The following is a 16,846-nucleotide window of genomic DNA, read 5'->3' as shown; positions in this document are numbered from 1 at the left end:
CAAGTTCCTTTAGCTGTGTGTGTCGGTCCTCACCTTCTAGAACACAAGCCGGCCGCTCTCATCGCCCTGAGGAAGTAGCATCTGGGATCCTGGCCGCCCTCCCCCCTATGCCACTGTTCTAACAAAACAAAAGCAGAGCTTCCCTTCCTGGCCTGTCTTCCATGCATCAGAAGCAAACCTTCGCTAGGTTGCGTTTGCAAAAGTAAGAACGTAAGCCGGACTCGAAGCGCTGCTCTGGAAACTTCTGAGAGGCGCGGCTGGGCTTTAAAGGTGTCCTTCCAAAGGTACAGACGTCCGCGCGGCACCTCCCAGCCCACCCCAGGGGAGAAACAGAAGGAAATAAAATCAAAGGGTTTCCATGACCAAAAAAACCCAAAACACTGCAGTTTACATTCCTCCTCCTGTGTTTCCATGTCATTTTCCATCGGCCAGACACTACAGGCAACATGTGCGTTTGTAAAGAATAACTGATTCTCAGAATCCTGGAGTGCGAGGTCTGCGGTGGGGTGCCCAGCAAACAAAGGGTCAGAGCAAGGAAATGACAAAGCGGACCGGGTAGGCCCCACGTGAGAGCAGGCACCGAGGTCGGAGACCTATGTCATGCCAGACAAGCCACGCGTGGTCCCAGGGGTCGGGCACCCCACCGGCTGCTGCAGCCGCCTACACTTCCCCGGGATGCGAGCGACCAAATGGACCCCAGGGTCTCCGTGTACTTCACCATCAAACTCCTTCACAGACGTTCTCTGTCCCCGCCCCACCTCCCAGTCCCTCTGCTTCTTTCTACCTTCGCCCCCTGCCCCGACAGTCGCGAGCTCATCGCAGAGCTGAAGGGGACAGAGCTTGGAAACTTATTCCCAAAGGACAGACACCAGTGCTCCCTAACATTTAATATAAAGTGCCAAGTCCTAGCTGCGAGTGCTTCTGCCGAGCGGTCAGCGGGGGGACTGCCTGTCCCCCACCACTGTGTGTGCAGACAGAAGTCACCCTTCTGAGCACACGGGCAAAGGCCACGACCCCGAGGGGATGCAGGTCGGGCTCCGCTCCCTCACAGCCTCAAGTCCACAGGGCTCCGGCAAGTGTGAGCTAGTGTACATGGAGATTAAGCAGCGCTCACACAAATGCTGCCCTTGACCCTGGCTTGCGGCTGGAGGCGGGGGGCAGCACAGACCCAGGCCCTGCAGCGCCAGCAGGTGCCAGCCTCGGGTAGGAAGGCCCACTGTGCCACGCAGCCTCAGTGAGCAGAGAACAGGGTTCTGGGCCCTCCACCCCAGCTCACACTGCACGCCCTAGGGGTCTGGAAACAAGAGAAAGAGAATGTTCTGCTGCCAAAACAAAAGCGTTCTGTGAGCATGTGGCCTGCGTGAGTGCTCAGGCCCCCGCAGGTCTGAGACACCCGGACAGCAACCCCACAGTCTGAGACACCCGGACAGCAACCCCACAACCGAGCACAGCCTTGTCCTCGGGTGAGGCCGTCTCCCCAGCCCTGCACACGAGGCCGGCAAGGAGCGCGCAGCATGCATGTGTCTCCGACTTCGGTGTCCTCAGGCACATGCAGCAGAAACAGAGAAGCGCTATCAGTGACCCTGCGCCAGGCCCCGCCCTGCACGTCCCCCTGCCCACGTTCCCAGGAACCACTGCCCTACTGGGAAGGATCCTTTGGGAAGTCAATTATGGTCACAGGGTCGCTCCCAGAATAGTGGAGAATAAGGCTGTGGCCTGGCACAGAAGATCCACATCAAAGCGCCACAAACGTGCCCCTATGATTCAGGGAAGGGTCAGCTGCGTGGCGGCGGAAGGCGTGGGTCACAGCTGCCTTCTGCCACTTCCCAGAGCACCTGCTGCTCCACTAGCCACGGGCTTCTGGGGGGGTGTCACACGGGTCACTCTCTCCAGATGAGTGTACACTCTCTCCAGATGATGTACACTCTCTCCAGTACACACAACTGGATGTTTGGGCCTGGAACTTTCTCTTTAATAGGCTGCTCCACTAAAACTTTTCTTTCCTTCCAAACCAGGTGAGAGCTAGAGGGGTGGGGAATAAGCAAGGAGGGCTTGTCCTCTCTGATGTCCGTTCGTCTGGGCCGTCTCTGTCGCAGCAGTTAGCAAGCCAGCGGGCGTTGTCGTGAAACAGCCCTTTGACGCTCTGGATGTCTGGCCAGCCTTGCGAGGGGCCAGCAGGTCAGAGCAGTGAGGACACAAAGGGAAGGCGAGGGCGAGGCTCCGCGGGACGGGTTCCAGCACCCCACGGGAGGCGCACTGGACCGCCTTCCATCTGCCACCTCCACCTCCCAGAACAACGTGACGGGAGCCCTGCGGCGGTCCATACGTTCCCTCCATCCTGACCGCCCACTGGAATCCGTTATGGCCTCACGGGGCACTTCCTGGATCAGGGGGCCTCGGCGGCAGCCTCCGCACCCTGAGAGCCCAGTACCAGGCTGCTAAACCCCAGACACACTGGGACCGGGCCGAACGGGGTGGGGTGAGGGGTCGAGACGCCCGCAGCACCGACAGGGGTTTGTCGGGTTCAGAGACTGAGGAAGGGGTACAGCACACAGGACATGTCTTCTCCTCACGGACTCTGCAGGGCTGGTTCTCCGATTATACCCTTAGGGGTGCTCTAGGGTCTCAGAAGATGCCCAGAGCAGAAGCCCCAAACAGTCTCGGTATTTAGAGACATGACAGGGTTACTTGCAAAGCTACCTGGAAAAGCATGTGGTCGACAGCACAGGAGCACCACCCCCTGTGGACTCCAGGGCACCCGTGCATCAGGCATGCGGGGCCAGGACCACACGTGCCGCGGCGGGCAGACCAGCCCCCCCACCGGCAGACCAGCCGTCGCAGTTACAAGGGGACACAAATGGGGCTTGCGTCTCGGTTGCTCCTTCGCTCAGCAACACTCCCACGCACGGCTGACCTCCAGGGGCTCTCTCAAAGCCCAGCAGACGCAAGGCCCTCCTCGCGGAGCTCACAGCGCAGATGCCGTCGAGCAGATCCGTGACCGCCGCCCCCAGGCAGGGCGCAGGGCGGGTGGGGCTGCCGCAGAAGCTCCGGGACGGAGAAGGGGCTTCTGCACCAGACCCGGCCCACCCCAGCGTCCTGCAGGCGCCTGACTGAGCTGAGGGGGGAGCCGTGGAAAGCCCTCCCGCCCGGCGGTCACGGGCCCTGAGAGCATGAGGTAGCAGCAGGCCAGGCGCAGAGTCTGAAGGGGGCCGCCGAGGCCCGGGAGCCGCGGATGGAGTTCTGCACGGTGTCTTCATGCTTGTCACTTTAGACCCATCACTCCAGAGCCCGAGGGCGGAGAAACCAGCAAGAATGGGGAACGGCCTCCGAGTCTTCTGTAGCACGTGGACGCTATCCGATGTTAGTACAGCAAGGGAGTGGAAGACACGCGACCGAGCCTTCCAGAAGTGACACGCTGAGTGAGGCCGCACACCGGCCCCGGATGACGGAGACCCGAAACCAGCCGCTCCGGGGACCTGCCTGGAGACCGCGGAGAGACGGAGCGCGCGGGACTCCAGAGTCAACGGCGCGCCGGGCTCCGGAGCTCTCGGACACTCCGTCCCCTCCCGCCCGCAAGCGTCATGCCGCCACCCGTCCAGGTGGTCATGGAGACGGGGAGACAGCGCGCGCCCGGGGGCGGGGAAACACCAGAGGCGCTCGGACGACAGCGGGGACAGGGAGGCTCTGAACACCTCCAACCGCGGCCCGGCCGCCCACCGCTGTGCCAGGTACGCGCGCCACACACGGGCACACGGGGGACACGGGGACAGTTACGGAAGCTGTTGTCCTCAGGGACTTTACAGGAAAATAAACAGCTCCGCCTGCGCGTCTTACCTCAGGAAAACAGAAACTCGCAATCGGCCGGCCGGCAGCCGAGACTCGGTGGTACCAGACACGTTCTCTGGGTATCAGAGCCCCTTCGCATGTCCTCCGGGCTCTCCTGGAACAGCCACGAACCGTAACGAGGCTTGCAGGGACCACCTCGCTGTCCACGGCCTCGGAGCCCCCACCACCCTGTGGTATTTTTACAGCTTCTTTTGGAACAAGGAGCTGCAGGGATCGTGTCCTCGGAATTTAACTGGTCTTTAGTGCACCCTTTATAGCTGCAAACACAGCCTGTTCCCGCGTGCGGTTGGAGAGGTGGCTGGGAAGGAGCCCTGGGAAGTCACAGCACAGAAATAGCATGTGGCCTGTCTGCTTGAAAGAACCTGTGGCCAGCAGGTTCCTGTCCCTCTGTGGCCAGCAGGGAGAAGCCAAGTGAGAGCCTGAAGCAGACAGAAGACAGGGACGAGACGAGTCCCCGCTACGGGACACTCCTCAGCCTGCTCCGGCCTCCCCAGGAAGCCCACGGCAGGCCCAGGGCTGCGATTGAGGAGATGCGGCAAGTCTGGCTGGAAACCTGGGGTTCCCCGAGTAAAAGAGCAGGACAGACAGGAGCTGGCATTGAAGAAGTCATTCACGGTGGAAATGTGACCTCGAGTCTTGGTTGACTCCACAGGGAGCGGTTACGCTAGCTGGTTGGAGGAACAAGCTGGTGACGGCAGAGCCCAGAAGGAGCCGTGTAGACCTGCTCCAGCCACCAGCCGAGCCTTGACCCCCTTGGAGCCCCTGGTTTCTCTTCTGCTGAGAGGGAGGGGTTAAAGGCACAGGAGTGTTGGTGGGCTCTGCAGCTCCCCAGCTCTACCAGAGGACAGGGTGAGGAAGCCTTAGCTAGTGCAGGGTCAGGTGCCCCAAATTTGTTCCAGTCTGAGTTGGCTCTGACTTTTATTTCCATTTATTTTTAAGACATTGGCCTACCATGAGACTTATTTGAAGAAAGGGCCACCACACCACCACCTCCCTGAAATAATTTTGGAAACTGCTACAGCACGGAGCTCCATGACTTCCTTTGAGCTGAAGGTTCTACGAGGCTACATCCAGACACACTGGTGCTGCCATACAGGGAAACATTCAGGAGGAAAGGCCCATCTGATCAGCCCTAATAGGGTCTGGCACAGTGCCACAGACCTAATAAACACTTTAGAGAATGAAACCCTGGTGGGTCCCAGAAGTTCAATTCCCTGAGAAAAACATGGGACAGAGGGGTTTCTTTTAAAAATCTCTATATACCATTGGCCTTTTCTTTTGTGCCCGGTCATGGTGTGAGCCCCCTTATATACATGTTAATACACTATAGAAAATAAAAGTAGAATGAAATTATAGAACTAAAAAGTCTACAATACCTTGCTGAAAATAACTAGTTTTGACAACGTCCTGTCCTTTCTTTATGTTTATAGTTGGACATTAATGGAGGAAGGAGCTTCTCTACTTGCATACAGGTTGGACCCGGATCATTCACTCAGTCCAAACTGACTGACGAATGGGTCTTCACAGTAACACTTGCACATTCTCCACTGACAGTCTGCACGGAGGCACCAGCACCTTCCGGACTGAAGGGTTAGCACCCTCTGGGATATTCCCAATACAGAAATGGGTCTAGGACTCAGGAGACCACACCTTTAGTACCAAAAGAGATGTAATGACCTTAAAACAAAAAGGGGAGACAGCTATTCCTCTCAGGAGGATGAATTATTTCCTATAAAGGTCCCTCACACTAGAAAATAACAAAAGTCCAGTTAAAATATTGAACCAAGAAAAAACACACATAGCTTATAAATTTAAGTTAATCGCAGTGCTCTACAGCTTTGTGTATTTTAAAAACCAAGGAGTTACAATATTTGTCTTATACTTTATGTATAATATATGGTAGAATTTCAGCAGTATCCACCAGGAGAAAAGGAATAGAATGTATAACTGTCCAATTATAAAAGGAAAAAATTACAGTAAGATTACAAAGAAATGAACATGTATTTTTAAAAAAAAGGAAGACGGGTGCCAGGGTGGCTCAGTGGGTTAAGCCTCTGCCTTTAGCTCAGGTCATGATCCTGCGGTCCTGGGATTGAGTCCCGCATCGGGCTCTCTGCTCAGCGGGGAGCCTGCTTCCTCCTCTCTCTCTGCCTGCCTCTCTGCCTACTTGTGATCTCTGTCTGTCAAATAAATAAATAAAATCTTTAAAAATATATAAATAGATAAATAAATTAAAGGAAGAAAGAAAATAGTATAAAATAACTTGGGAGATGAAATCCAAATATATTACAGATCATAAGAAATAGATAGGTTATGAACTTGATAGCCAAAAGAAAAAAAAAATGATAAAACTGACCTGTAAAGAGAGAGGGAGATGCAGAAAACCTTAAGAAATTGGAAAGATTGGAAGTCAAAGGGCAGAGAAAAGTGATCAAGGGAAATGCTAACCAAAAGAAAGCTATCACAAAAATTAGCATTTAAACCAAAAAACATAACTAGAAAAAAGAAATCAACTATGTAACAACAAAAGGTCCACTTCATTATTATTAATTATTCTACAAATGTAGAATTTGTATAGCTTCATGGATTTGTATACATTGAATAGCTTCAAAACATAAAAAGCGAAATTGATAGAGTCGCTGAAAAAATGGCAGCTACACCATCAGGGGGAAATTCACTAGACATTACATAACTCAACAAACATAGAGCATTTGTAACACTATGGGAGATATAAGAAGCATGATCACTGTAAATTTAATAAATACGTAAACCTCATAATCAACAAAGTGAGAATTCATAAACTTCTCGAAACTATACAGAACTTACAAAACCTGAGACCACACGGGGGCATACAAAAAAATGACCCAGCAAATTTCACATCATAATATCACATGGACCAGGCATTCCGCACTCAGTGCCGTCAAGACAGACCTCAGTGATGTAGAGTCCCCAGCTGTGAGAACTGGAAAAGACTTCATAACTCATGGGTTCAGAAGAAAGTACAGAACAATGATAAGAATATTATTTAACCAAAGTTGAGATGCCATTAAAGCAATACTAAGAGACAAACTGATTATCTTAATGCCTCTATTAGAAAAGAAGCCTAAAAGGGGTTGTCTGAGACTTAAGAAGTTAGAAGAGCAACTACAGAATAAACACAGAGTAGAAGGAAAGACCCATTACAGAGAAAAATGAAAATAAAACACAAATAAATCTAAAGAGACTCAACAAAGCCAAAAGTGTTTTTCTTTGAAAATAATAATAAAACGTACACTCTTTGGCAAGTTGGTCAAGAAAAAAAAGAAAAGAAACTAGTGAACTGTAGTGAAACCTAAATAGCAGAGACTTAAATGAGTAACTTTGCACTGATTTTAACTTAAAAAGGGAATATTAAATAGACTCCTAGAAAAATACAATTTTTAAAAATACAATTTAAGAAAACTGTCTCAAAAAGAAAGGAGTTCAGAGAGCCTGGATGGCTCATTCGGATAAGCCTCTGCCTTCAGCTCAGGTCATGATCCTGGGGTCCTGGGATTTGGTCCTGCATCAGGCTCTCTGCTCAGCAGCGAATCTGTTTCTCCTCCCCTCCCCACAACCCTCTGCTTGGTGCTTGCGCTCTCTCTCCCTTTCACTCTCTCTCACAAAAGTAAATAAATAAAATCTTTAAGAAAAATGAAAGGACTTCAAATAATGTTATAAGCCTTGAAAAAAAAACTGAGCAGATAGAAATCTCCCAACAAGGAAAGCGCTAGGTCTTGTTTTCAGTTGAGTGCAACTGAAATTTCAAGATACTTTAAATCATACACAACATCTTGCAAGGAATAGGAACAAAAGGAAAAAAAAATCAAACTCTTTCACAATCAGACAAAACCAGTTAGAGTAAGCAAAAATATAGGCAGACTCACTCATGAGTAAAGAAAAAAAAAATTAAAGTCAGACCAAAGAGAATCCAGATGTGTATCAGAATTGTATTTAGGGGAGAAAAGCCATAAAGTTGAATGAGCTGGATTTACCTTAGGAGTATGAGAGACTTTGCCATTGGAATAACACCTGTAATGCAGCACAGCAAGTGGGAAACAGTGGAAACTACATGGTCATCCTAACAGATGCAGAACAGACTTTGATAAAACTCAATATGCATTTATGATTAAGAACATAAAACACAGCTCTGCAAAACAGAAGCATACGGGAACTTCCTTAACCTAACAAGAAACATTAAAAAAAAAAAAAACAATAACATCATTCTTAATTAACTTAGAACATTACTTTAAATAAAAAATCAGGAACAAGGAAAAGACATCTTCTATTATATCAATGCAACATTGTATTAACGGGCCAAACTCGACAGGAAAACAAGAAAAGAGGAAATGAAAAGGAATAAACAATATTTAGTCACACATGACTTTCTATATATGAAGATCTACGGACAAAATATTAGAAATAATGAAGGCTTAGTAAAACGGCTAAATGCAAATGTCAACCACATTATTATCCTCCAGCAAAGATGGAAAAGCAGCCTAGACTAAGGAGCCTAGGACAAAATGTATGTACCTAGCAGAACACAGAAGACGGAAGACCTAGCTACAGAGAAGCATAAAACTACCAAAAATACATTTGTGAAGACAAATGGAAAGACAGTGATAGATACAATGTTCATGAATAAGACTCAGTATGAAAAAAAAAAAAAAACCCTAAATTCTTTATAAACTGACATACAGAACTAATGCAATTCAAGCAACACCCAAAAGGTTTTACGTTAACAATGGCTGTCCTCTTGTTTCATAAATTAACTTTAAAATTTCTACAGAACGGCAAAGGTCTAAGTACAGCCAAACATCACTCAGTAAGAGGAAAAAAGGTGAGGGTGCCAAATCTCGAGTCTCAGTAGAGGCTACAGTAATTAAGAGAATGATGGGGCCCCTGGGTGACTCGGTCAGTTAAGCATGTGCCTTCGGCTCAGGTCATGATTTCAAAGTCATGGGATCAAGCCCCGCCTCAGGCTCCCAGCTCAGCGCGGGGGTGGGGGGGTGTCTGCTTCTTCCTCTGCCCCTCCCCCCATTCATACACACACTCTGTCCCTCTGTGTCTCAAGTAAATAAGTAAAATAAAATAATTTTTAAAAAGAGCATGCTGCAGGACGCCTGGGTGGCTCAGTGGGTTAAGCCGCTGCCTTCGGCTCAGGTCATAATCCCAGAGTCCTGGGATCGAGTCCTGCATCGGGCTCCTTGCTCGGCAGGGAACCTGCCTGCCTATCTCTCTGCCTCGGCCTGTCTCTCTGCCCGCTTGTGTGCTTTCTCTCTCTTTCTGACAAATAAGTAAATATAAATAAAATCTTAAAAAAAAAAAAAAAAAAGATCATGCTGCACTGATACAGAGGTGGGGAAATGCAGGAACACGTAAATACAGAAGACCCGGGAAGAAACCCACGCACATATGGAAACCAGAATGCACGACGGAATGCATATTTCAGATCATTATTACGCAATAAATGGTTCTCAGTAAATTATTTCTCCTATGGATAAAGATCATATCGGATTCCTATATCACACACCAAAATTAACTCCACGTAATGTTAAAACTGGCAAAGGAGAATACAGAAGTAACTTCCAACCTCAAGATACAGAAAAGCGTCTTAAATGAAAGGTCCCAGTGATAAACGGGCAAGGTTGGCACTTTATCAAATATGCTAAAATCCAGAACGTCTATTTATCAAAAGACACACCTTGTAAAAAATAGATGGCGCAAACGGGGAGGTAGTAGTTTAACGCATGAGACGTACATTACTCTTCAGAATATATTCAGGATATTCTCAATGAGAAGAGCATACCCAATCCACAGAAAATGAGGCCAAAGAGAGAAACGGTCTTTTTACAACGAGGAAACAGGTGGTGATTAAGTGTGCAGAAAGCACTGTGCTCCGGGCACCTTCCGCTCGCTCGACTGTGAGCTGGGCAGAATTTAAGGAGCCCATGAACACGAGCGATGGGATATGACAGGCAGGGATCTTCCAAGAAACCTATTCAGTGTTGACGATGACACAAACCAGTAAAGTCACTTCGCAAATCACTGCGTTTTCTCCTGAAGTTGGTCATGAATTAGCCGTTCTTCAGGCCCAGACGCTCCTCCTAACTAAATAATCAAGAAAACAATGCAAAGACCTGGGCCCGAATATCAACAGCCAAATGTTCTAGGCCAGACAGTGAAATCACCCAACGCCCCCTGGCAGAAAGACGCATGGATTGCCGAGTGTCGACACTGTCGGGTACCCAGAATGGGAGGTTGGATAAACTCATCCACAGAGAAGCACGCCCGCAGAAACAGCACTGAGCACACACAGGTCTCCTCACAGCCGGAGCCCGTTTCTCAGAGTCAAATTCTACAGGGTTTAGCGAGATACACACCGCCCAGGCTCGCAAGGGAGTGTTAGAAGGTGGGGGGCAGGGGTTTGGGGGGCAAGGGTGGACAGAGCGGGGAGGAGCGTTCATAGGATGCCACGGTATTGACATCTTTGCATAGGACATCTTTGCCCAGGACATTCCCTACACGTGCTCCGTAACTCGCACACGCGAGGACATCTGTGTATCACATCCTACTCGACACTTCCTTAAAAGCCCTCTTTGGAAGGGTTCCAACGGCTTACCCGGTTTACATTTAAAAAGGTATCTTTTGGGGCACCTGGGTGGCTCAGTTGGTGAAGCAGCTGACTCTCCATCTCAGCTCAGGTCATGATCTCAGGGTCCGGGGTGCAGCCTGGTGTCTTTAGGCTTTGCACTCGGCAAGGAGTCTGCTTGCGATTCTGTCATTCCATCTCCCTCTGCCCCTCCTCACCCCACCCCTGCCACATGCGTGCTTATGCGCTCTCTTTAAAGTTAATAAATCAGTCGTTAAAAGATAAAATAAAGACCAAAAGAGTATCTTTTCATTAGTACTACATTTTTCTAGATGAGTAAACAAAAAACAAAAATTATACTGGTTTGCTCTGGGGAAATCAAAGAGACCATTTAAATTGGTATTTATTATCTTCTCTGTAGTTTTATTTTCATGATTTTACTATGTGTGTGTACTTATTTAAAAATTAAGGAACCAGCTTAGCTGGCAAACTTTCAAAGTGCAAAGTCTGAGGTTAAGAGCAAAGACAGATCCTGGATGGATTCAGAAAGCCTACTGTTGACTCGCCAGCTCTGAACTCAAGAGAACAGGATAGTCTAGCTGAGCCGCTGGCCAGATCTCTGAATGGAAATCTTGGAAGATACCCACGCCCTCCCCCACCTCCATCTCCATCACTAGAGATGCAGCTCTGGGCTACAGAGGTCCAGATTCAACACTGGCATCAGCTCTTAACATCTGTGATGTCATGATCCTTAGTATAGAGGACATCCTTCATGTCCTGCCTGCTAACAGAACAAGAATCTTGCTCAGAACATGCACTTTTGATTTATTCTCTGTTCTATAGAAAACATCTTGAGTCCTTTACAGAAGAAAGAATGTTGTGAAATGTTTTCTCTAGGTTAGCACCCTCTTCAAAGATTATGAAATATGATTTTTCCCCATCTTGAAACAATTTATACACAAAACACCCTGTTTCTGGTTGAACCTCACATTCACTTACCCATACAGTGGAAAAATCACAAAATGTTCCCCATTCCGATTTTTCAAAACCCCACATTGTCTTTGAGCTCCTTGCTGGGGGGTTGAGAAGATTATATTCTCTGGTGCTCTCTCCAGCTCACACCACGGTGCTGCACAAAGAGGACCCAGAACAAAACTGCACGGTACTGGGTGGCCATCTTGCATGGCCTACACTTCCAGGGATAAATCCCCAAAGCCCCACTGGCACCCCTCCTTGCCTACACACCAACCCTGCCCATCCATGGTCCCAAACTGCAAATAATGCCTGGGATTGCGGTACCTGTGGCCGCCCCCCTCGCTGGGCGTGCTTCCTCACAGGACTCCCATAAAGCACCAGTTCAAGGTCATGTTGTTCCTAAGTACATAGATGGGAACGGATCATGTGTCTAAAAAAATGAAACTTCCATATATATGCCAAAAATCACATAATAATCAAATAAAAACTAGCTTTAGTGATCCACCAATAACTTAATCACTGGATCTTCCTACAAAAGAAAACCTCGGGAAGCCACCTGATCTGTGAGAAAACGAATTACCCCGACATCAGTCATGCAAGGCCCAATTTCTGGGAAGTACATCAATACAGTGGACTAAGTCCGCAGAAACGCTTTAATCGTGCTCGTTACTTTTTCTCCTGGGGCACCTTGTTTCAACCAACATACCCAGAAAGAATTTGAAAAAAATATAAATTTTAATGTGCCTTTCCATGTAAAATATCTCAGTGCATGACTCTATTATAACAATGCTTCAATTATATGTTTGTGCTTATTACTTGCATGTTTAGTTTGTTCTAATATCTTAAGAGACAAAGATCCTTTTCACTGCCAAACCAGTCAGCCAGTGAGATGCCCTTTCTATCACCTTCGTATCAAATTCAAATAAATGTGTTGATAGATAGATAGACACTTTTTAAAATACGAGAAATAAATTATGGAACACACTTGTAAAATCAATTATTAAAATCAGTAAAGTCAGAATGAAAATGAGTTGAGGTAATTGAATTATGTCATCCATTTGACAATAAATTATAATGACCCGATACTAATGGTTTCCTCATTGATATTTAATCAAGCAATGTTAAATGTAGCTAAGGTCCTAAGTTATTTATGCAACTCCAAGTACAGGAGACGGTATGAGATTTCTTTGGTAACTTTGTATATGCAGGAGTCTATGAAGCTCTGTTGTTAGGCTTTTAGGAATAACCAAAGAAACTATTATATATATATATATATATATATATATATATATATATTTATTTATTTAAAGATTTTATTTATTTATTTGACAGGGAGATCACAAGTAGGCAGAGAGGCAGGTAGAGAGAGAGGGAAGCAGGCTCTGATGCGCGGCTTGCTGAAGGCAGAGGCTTAACCCACTGAGCCACCCAGGCGCCCTGAAACTACTACACTTTTAAAATCGGGGGCACGTCCCTTGATTTTGTTAGGTCATGTGATCCAACTTTCCTGTCTGACTCTTTTCGCTGCTTCCAATCTTCTCTTCATATCGGAAGCACAATGGCCCCCAACGAATCTGCCCAGAACACTTTTTTTATTTTTAATCCTATCATTATCTCAAATTTTAGTGGCTCTCCATCAGCCACGGATTGATTCTGACTCCCAATATGCAGGGTCCAGCACAGGTGGCTGCTGAGACCTCTGTCCTCTCTCTCTGTCCCCGTCCCCGCCCCAGAGCCGTGCACAGGGTCTCAGTTCCAGGCATCTTCCCGCCCTCAGCACCCACCCCTCATCACCTCTGTTTTGGAAACCGGAGCTCCACTCGGCCAGCTTGTCAACATCAGTCAAAGAGAAACATTAAAGCGAAACACCTGCCTCCCTGGAGGAAGACAGAGAAGGCCTAAATGATGCCTTATGGCTCAGATGGTTAAGCCTTCAGCTCATGCCACGACCTCCAGGTCCTGGGATCGAGCCCTGCATCGGGCTTCGGCTAAGCGGGGAGCCTGCTTCTCCCTCTGCCTGCCGCTCCCCCTGCTTGTGCTCCCTCTGCTTCTCTGCACGTGACCGATGCCCACGGAGGTGAGCGGCTGACCCGTCCAGAGAGGCCCGCAGTCCCAGGGCTGTGTTCTCTCTCTCTCTCTCTCTCTGCCCTTGTACCCTCCAACCCGGCAGATAGAAACCCGGTGCTTGTGCAGGCCAAGGCCAGCCTCACACCGGCCGGCCGGCCGAGCAGCCCAGAGACCAAAGCTGCCCAAAGCTCTCCCACAAACAGAAAAGACACAAAAATAAATAAAAAGAAACTGCAATGGAGTTACACACGGAAAATGTGCTTGTTAGGATTTATCTGAACAGAGCCTTCAGCCATGGAAACTCACAACAGCATCTCTAACTGTTCTCATTTCTAAAAATACCGCCCGTTTAACCCCCGCAGCCACTCTGAAACCGAGAGCACTACTGATGTTTTTGCTGCTAGTTAGTGTTTCAAAGGACCTTTGCCCTAAAGCTTCACTAGCCCAGAGCAGAGGTAACGGGGGGCCTCAGGGTGGGCCCTTCCTGGTGCTGGGTCACGGCCAAGGCCGGGCCGCAGCTGCTCAGCCCAAGACATCTTTTTTCACCAATGACATTCTCCCCTTGACGAGAAAAGCAAACCAGAATTATCTTTCAGATTTAGCTACTTCAATCCCCAAAGTGTGAACTGGGGGGTGGTTCGTATTCCATGAAGACTGTTTCTCTTTCTAAATCCTAAACATTTAAAAATAGCTCTCTGCTTGGGCTGGAATGTCATGTTCTGGTATTTTGGCCTCTTCAACGTGGCTCTTTTGTGATTCTGAAGCCATTTCACCGCTCCTGGAATTTGTTGGAGACAGACTGGCAAACAGAACGTCCTGGGAGGTGGGTGTGGGCAGGAACACGGGCCAGGCCACCCGGCCCCAGCGCATTTTCTCTAGGGAGCTTCCCTGCCTCCCTCGCCCCTGCAGACCCGCTCTCCATCTCCGCGCGGTACACGCACTGCTCAGAAAGATGCCACCACTGGAGAAAGTTTAAGTTTAGGATAAAAAGCAAAAGGTTGGCAAGCACACAGCCTCCAAGGCACGTGAGGAATGGGAAGAAGCAGCCGCCAATGTCAACGTCTGCATTTCCTCTTTCTTTCCAGGGTGCTGAGGTCCTGCCCACCTGCCCACACCTTCCTCTGCTGCACGAAGCACCGTGCTGCTGGCCGTGTGCTCCCAGCCCCACTCCAGGGGCCAGTCAGCTACATGGGCTTGCCCATCAGGGTTTGCGGGATGGCAGGGGTAGGCCCTGGGAAGTCAGGCAGCGGAAGCCGGGCCTCAGCAGGGAGGAATACTGGAGTTTAGGCACCTGCCAAGGCCCCAGATCCCTGGCTCCCTGCACAGCTGCAGCCCAGCTCCGGTGTCCCTCACCCAGTTCCACCAGTGACCCTCCTCTGTGCCCCCTCCACCCCTCGTCCGTCCAGTCCAGCCCAGGCTCTTCCTCCCACCCCCCTGCCTCACCATCTGCAGCTCCGCAGGCCCGACTCCCCCCTGCAGACACGGTCGACTCAGGTGACCCACTCACTCTGCACCCTCTGCTCGGCCAAACAAGAATTTGATTCTTGACCTACTGGGTGCCTCTGCTCCCCAGCTGAGCTAAGAAAACACACAATCTCCCTAATAGAGGTTTTGCTTCAGGGGCACTCCCAATGCTACCACGTGACCGCTCTTCCTAGAGGACTTGTCATTCCTTCCCCGGTCTCCCCAAACTCACAACCCCTCCTCCACCATGGCTGCCTCCACTGGCCACCTTGCTTCCTATTTCGCAAGGAAAATAGAAGCAATCAGAAGAAAACTGCCGAGTGAGCACCACACCTGGGTCCCCACACATCTGTCACTAGCCTACCCTCCCCCACTTACCTGCACGTTTCTTGAAGCAAGAACTGCTTGTACACAGAGGCACCTCTCGCCCGCTCAAGAAATGCCTGCCACAGCCCCCCGTCCCACATTATCCATCTTCCACTCTCTACCAACTTGCCGCCAGCCTGTAAGTATAAAGTTACTGCTTCCCACCCAAAATCAATGCTCTCAGCCTTATTTACACCAGACACCACCCCATATTCTGCTCCCTTTGTGGCAAAGCTTCTCAAGACGGTTGGCAACAGTAGGTCTCCAACTCCTCCCCTCCATCCTTCCCTCGGAATTCACTCCAATGGCACTTCTGGTTCCCAAAGTCACCAGACCCACCTGCCATTTTTCTGTTCTTCCCAAAGCCACCAATGACCTGCCCGGCGCTAACCCAAGAGAACTCTCCGCCCTCATGTCGCCAGACCGTAGCTTCTGACTCCCTGCTTCTGCGATGATCTCACGTGGCTTCCAACATCTCTGGCGGCTCCTGCTCGGTCTCCTTTGCTGCCTCTTCCTTCTCTCTCGCTCTTCATAGAGCTAGAAATGTCCCAGGGCCCAGAGTCCTCACACCGCGCCTTTCCCTGGGATCTCATCTGATCGTGCTCCTTGAAAGACCATCCACAGGCCCAAGACTCCCACTGCGCCCCAGCTCCCTTCACAGACCTCACTAGGGGAATGTACAGAACTGTCCACTCACCATCTGTCCTACAGCCTCTCCGTGTCTCAGCCCGAGCTTCCGACCCTCCTGTAGCCCAGCTTTCTCTCTCCGCAGACTTCCTGTCTCAGTGGGGGACAACTCAGTCTAGTTGCAGCAGCTGAAATCCCTGACGTACTTAGCTGTGACCCTTCCTCTCGCACCCCACACCCGTTCTCCTGGGACATTTTAGGGACTCTATCTTCAAACTAGCCAGAATATGACCACTTTTCACTACTTCCACTGCTACCAGCAGGACAAGCCACCCTTATCTCTTGTCTGAATTACTGTAACAGATGTCTCTACTGACCTTTACATGGTCTCTTCATCTACCCTCCGCCTCCACCCCTACATCCTGTATCAATACAGAGGCCAAATGAGTCTATCAAAATGGATGCAGGGGCCCCTGGGGTGGCTCAGTCAGTTAAGTGTCTGCATTTGGCTCAGGTCATGATCCCAGGGTCCTGGGGTCACGCCCCTCGTCCCCCCTCCTCTGCCACTCACCCTGCTTCTGCTCTCTCTGTCAGACAAATAAATAAAATCTTAAAATAAAAATGAAGATAAAATGGAATGCAGAGCTTGTCTCTCTTCTGTTTAATACCCTGCACTGATTTCCCATCATCAAACCTAGAATTCCCCGATGTCTGCAGTGCTAGACAGACACCTCCTGACCAGCCCCCACCCCAACTCGCTTCCCTTGGCTGGTTCCCCTCCAGCCACCCTGCCTCCTTGGTGTTCCTCCAAGACGCAAGGGAACCTCTGCAACCACCTTTTCTTCTAACTGCAGTGCTCTTGTCCCAGACGCCAAGCAGTTAGTTAGCACC

At 49.4% G+C, this 16,846-nt stretch overlaps 1 protein-coding gene across 1 annotated transcript in view; it reads right to left on the bottom strand.

Moving 5' to 3' along the window:
- Window positions 1–16,846, bottom strand: part of RNF144A (ring finger protein 144A) — a 107,127-nt gene that overhangs the window by 66,955 nt on the left and 23,326 nt on the right. The window lies entirely within an intron of this gene.

This window comes from Mustela nigripes, chromosome 7, assembly GCF_022355385.1.
Source record: "Mustela nigripes isolate SB6536 chromosome 7, MUSNIG.SB6536, whole genome shotgun sequence".
Taxonomy (NCBI): Eukaryota; Metazoa; Chordata; class Mammalia; order Carnivora; family Mustelidae; genus Mustela; species Mustela nigripes.
Note: the sequence above shows the minus strand (reverse complement) of the source record. Positions and strands in the feature narration are given on the sequence as shown.